Below are 6,000 nucleotides of genomic sequence, written 5' to 3' on the forward strand. Positions count from 1 at the left end.
CACACTTATAACCCTTAAACACCTTCAACAATTCAGTAAAGTTCTAAGAAGATCTAGCTTCAAAAACCTTACATAAACACCATAAGAAAACCATACAAAAACACTTCAAGAAAACCTTCCAAGAACACCAACTTACTTCCAATCTTTCATCCACTTCTATCACCCTTTTGATTCTAGCTTCTTACTCCTCTTTTACAGCAACCTTGTCCAAGGAACTTGAGGTAGTATCTATGTTCATAACCTTATTCGATTCATATATATATAGCTATCTTATTTTGTGGTATAAAAGTTTAACAACAAGAACATAGTTTGAATGTTTTCAAACTTGTTTGCAAACTAAATAGATCCTTCTAACTTAACTTTTAAAATACTTCAAGACCTGTAATATAACTTATGTATATGTTAATTTAACAAGGTAAAACTTGGTTTTTCAAAGTATAAGTATTTTTAGAAAAATGGTCATTAAATGATTTTGTTGTAGCAAAAATGTTTAACTTCATATGTTTCACTAAAGTCTCACCTATGCCGTATGATTTTGAATACAAACCAAGGTATTTACAGTTCATAGACTTAAAGAAGAACTCGATCCAAGAAGATGGCAATTTGAATCAATGAAAACGGATTTGTAACGAAGAAACTATGACCGAAACAAAATTGGTTATCCTAGATCATTTCAACTACGGGATCAATTGGAAAAAAAGATATAAATCACATATTTCTAAGATAACATGATATTTTATATATATGTACTCATAATTCAATTTCATATGGTTCAGGATCACCCGTAAACAACACGAGAAGATTAATCATAAGATCCCATGATTGTACGCAACACGTCATTTGACAACACCGGTACTTTATGTACGCAACACGTCATTTGACAACACCGGTACCATGGGTCAAGATTAATCTCGACCAACACATATACGATGGGGTTTTATGGGAGTTTTATTTATTTCGTTGGGGGTTTATTTATTGCGGGTATATTAAACATCTAAAAATGAACCATTAAAATTGAATTACTAACATCGAAACGCTAACTACGGACTAAGGAATTATTCAAAGTATTAAAAGTATTATAAATATATATACGAGATGTTTGTTTAAAATGAAAATATATTGATATATTATATATGGATAGGTTCGTGATATCAACCGGAAGACCAAGTCAAAAATATATATATCTTCGAGACAACAGTGAGTATATAGTCCCACTTTTAAACTCTAAATATTTCGGGATGAGAATACATGTATTTTATGTTTTACGTTATGGACACAAGTAACTGAAAAATATATTCTACGTTGAGTTGTACCACTGGCATACTTCCCTGTAGCTTGGTAACTGTTATTTACAGCGGTATTGTAAACGCGAATCCTGTTGATAGATCTATCGGGCCTGACAACCCCAACCGGACTGGACGACCAGTATTCAACGGTTGCACAGTACTTCGTTTTGCGACTACACCTTGGTACGGTGTAGTAAGATTTCATATTAAAGGGAATATGCGACGTGATTAAATGTTAAGTATGGTTACCAAGTGCTCAACCACTTAGAATATTTTTATTGAAATGATTATATACGAAATCTTGTGGTCCATTGTTATAACGCTGCTAGCATCAAACCTATATATCTCACCAACTTTATGTTGACGTTTTAAAGCATGTTATTCTCAGGTACGAATTAAGTCTTCCGCTGTGCATTAGCTCATGTTAAGGATACTACTTGGGACCATTTAAGCTATGATACAAGGACGTTGCATTCGAGTCATTGAAGTTCATTAAAGACTATTGTTATGAAAATGGCAGATTAGATCATTTGGTTGTTATAAAATGTTAGGCTAATATGTCAACTCTCGATGTAATAATAGATTTCCTTTAAGAAATAAATGCAACGTTTGTAAAATGTATCATATAGAGGTCAAGTACCTCGCGATGTTATCAACTATTGTAATTCGTTTTTAATCTATATGGACGATGTCCGGATGATTAGTTTCGGATCCTTTCAGTATTGCAAAACAGTTAATAAAGCATTTGCATGTATTCTCAGCCTAAAAATGTAAAGAGTAAAAGGGAATCAAATGAAACTCACCCTACAATATTTTGTAGTAAAAATATTCATACGGCGATACGGAACAATGCAGGGTTGGCCTCGGATTCACGAACCTATATTATTCATATATATTAACACATATCACATTTAATCGACTAAGTTTATTTATATTATATAATGTATTAAGATTAATCTTTATACATATATATAGGATTATATTAAGATATGTTTTTATATAACTATTACTTTATTTGGTAAACTAATATTTATGATAGAAAGTTGTAATATTTTTATAAAAATAAGGATACTAATAACAATAATAAATAATAGTAGTGTTAGTAAAAATGATGATAATAATATATAAAAATCTTGATAATGATAATAATAATAATAATAATAATAATAATAATAATAATAATAATAATAATAATAATAATAATAATAATAATAATAATAATAATAATAATAATAATAATAATAATAATAATATTAATAATAAAAATAATAATTTTACTAATAATGTTAATCTTAATAAGATGACAAATTTTTAATTAATAATAATGATGATAATAATAATAATAATAACAAAAATAATAAATGTGCTACCTTAATGAAACAAGCTCCAAAAAGGAAAAAAATAACTGCCCATGCCCGGACTCGAACTCGCGACCTCATGCTAAAGCACAAACACCCTTAACCACTCAAACTATCCAATTTTTCTAATTTAACCAGGAAGTATTTATATATATTTCGTATCCTATTTTTTTTTTCTCTTCATAATATTATCATCATCAGTTATGAACGGCCCAACTTGGAATCATATAATACTCGGCCCAATTATAGTAATTCCACTTAATTCCTAAACGGCCCAACAGAAAACATATTATCTCGGCCCAAGTAACACATCATGGCCCAACAGGAATTTATGGTTCTTTTTCTAAAAAGAATAGCTAAGCAGGGATTGAACCTGTGACGTCTCGCTAACCACAAACACCCTGAACCATGGATCTATCTGTGTCTTTTCTGTTATAACTCACGAAAATAATTATAAAACCCATACTGTTCCTTTCTTCTTTTTTTTTTTTTTATTAACAACATCATAATCAAGATCCTAGTATAATCATAATCTTAATTGTAAATCTTAATCATAATCATCACAGTATCGTTTCTCTTCCCATTATCATCCTAATCATCATCTATCTCATTATAAACCATTAATATTCATCATCTTCAACATCGATCTTCACTACTATATATCATAATCGTATTAAATCATCATTTCAATTACGTCGTTGTTATCATCACCACTCTTTATTTTAATCATCCTAATAAAATAATTAATAAAGTTACCCACTTCATGACCCATATGGTCTGCCATATAGTCCCACTTTTTTTCCTAATTACATGATGTAATATAATATATATCCAAGTTTGACAAAACTCAATTAAATAAGTGGTACTGTTTCAATCTACTTTTGTTTTGTAAGTCCCACGACTAAACAAAAAAAAACGCACCATTTTTTCTTGTTTCTTGGTGTCGAACAACTGAACAGCAACAAGTAGCTACAGCAGCAAAGTAGTAGCATCATGATGTCTATTTTAACAGAAAACTATAACCGAGTAGCAGGTTGTAAACAGTGGTGATTAAGGTGGTGGTAACCGTGAACCAAATAGAAGATAAGCAGAACCATCGTGCAGGTGCAGTGGGTGTTTGGTTGAAGATGACAACGGTGATCCTAAGTCATAACATCACAATAAACGTGGGAATAGGGTGGTGGATCATGGTGTTTGACGGCTGTACAGGCGATAGGAGACGATGGTTTGTGATGGTGATTCAACGGGGGTGATTCAAGATGGAAGGTGATGATTGATGATCTCAAGGTGGTGGATGAAGTCGGTTGAGAATAGTTGTTCACGATGGGAGTGACGATTCATTGGTGGTGATTTTATGTCGACAAAGAAAATAATATAATTATAAACGGTTTCATGTGGGGATGATCTTGAAAACATAACAGTAGCAAATCGTAGTTGTAATATTAATGTTGGGGTCGATGGGTGGTAATGGCTAAGTTGAGTTCAAGAAGGAAAGAATATATATATATATATATATATATATATATATATATATATATATATATATATATATATATATATATATATATATGTACTATTGGTATATACACTCCAATGATCAGCTCTTAGCAGCCCATGTGAGTCACCTAACACATGTGGGAACTATCATTTGGCAACTAGCATGAAATATCTCATAAAATTACAAAAATATGAGTAATCATTCATGACTTATTTACATGAAAACAAAATTACATATCCTTTATATCTAATCCATACACCAACGACCAAAAACACCTACAAACACTTTCATTCTTCAATTTTCTTCATCTAATTGATCTCTCTCAAGTTCTATCTTCAAGTTCTAAGTGTTCTTCATAAATTCTACAAGTTCTAGTTACATAAAATCAAGAATACTTTCAAGTTTGATAGCTCACTTCCAATCTTGTAAGGTGATCATCCAACCTCAAGAAATCTTTGTTTCTTACAGTAGGTTATCATTCTAATACAAGGTAATAATCATATTCAAACTTTGGTTCAATTTCTATAACTATAACAATCTTATTTCAAGTGATGATCTTACTTGAACTTGTTTTCGTGTCATGATTCTGCTTCAAGAACTTCGAGCCATCCAAGGATCCGTTGAAGCTAGATCCATTTTTCTCTTTTCCAGTAGGTTTATCCAAGGAACTTAAGGTAGTAATGATGTTCATAACATCATTCGATTCATATATATAAAGCTATCTTATTCGAAGGTTTAAACTTGTAATCACTAGAACATAGTTTAGTTAATTCTAAACTTGTTCGCAAACAAAAGTTAATCCTTCTAACTTGACTTTTAAAATCAAATAAACACATGTTCTATATCTATATGATATGCTAACTTAATGATTTAAAACCTGGAAACACGAAAAACACCGTAAAACTGGATTTACGCCGTCGTAGTAACACCGCGGGCTGTTTTGGGTTAGTTAATTAAAAACTATGATAAACTTTGATTTAAAAGTTGTTATTCTGAGAAAATGATTTTTATTATGAACATGAAACTATATCCAAAAATTATGGTTAAACTCAAAGTGAAAGTATGTTTTCTAAAATGGTCATCTAGACGTCGTTCTTTCGACTGAAATGACTACCTTTACAAAAACGACTTGTAACTTATTTTTTCGACTATAAACCTATACTTTTTCTATTTAGATTCATAAAATAGAGTTCAATATGAAACCATAGCAATTTGATTCACTCAAAACGGATTTAAAATGAAGAAGTTATGGGTAAAACAAGATTGGATAATTTTTCTCATTTTAGCTACGTGAAAATTGGTAACAAATCTATTCCTACCATAACTTAATCAACTTGTATTGTATATTATGTAATCTTGAGATACCATAGACACGTATACAATGTTTCGACCTATCATGTCGACACATCTATATATATTTCGGAACAACCATAGACACTCTATATGTGAATGTTGGAGTTAGCTATACAGGGTTGAGGTTGATTCCAAAATATATATAGTTTGAGTTGTGATCAATACTGAGATACGTATACACTGGGCCGTGGATTGATTCAAGATAATATTTATCGATTTATTTATGTACATCTAACTGTGGACAACTAGTTGTAGGTTACTAACGAGGACAGCTGACTTAATAAACTTAAAACATCAAAATATATTAAAAGTGTTGTAAATATATTTTGAACATACTTTGATATATATATGTATATATTATTATAGGTTCGTGAATCAACCAGTGGCCAAGTCTTACTTCCCGACGAAGTAAAAATCTGTGAAAGTGAGTTATAGTCCCACTTTTAAAATCTAATATTTTTGGGATGAGAATACATGCAGGTTTTATAAATGATTTACAAAATAG

The sequence above is a fragment of the Rutidosis leptorrhynchoides genome, chromosome 5, assembly GCF_046630445.1.
Source record: "Rutidosis leptorrhynchoides isolate AG116_Rl617_1_P2 chromosome 5, CSIRO_AGI_Rlap_v1, whole genome shotgun sequence".
In the NCBI taxonomy this organism is placed as follows: Eukaryota; Viridiplantae; Streptophyta; class Magnoliopsida; order Asterales; family Asteraceae; genus Rutidosis; species Rutidosis leptorrhynchoides.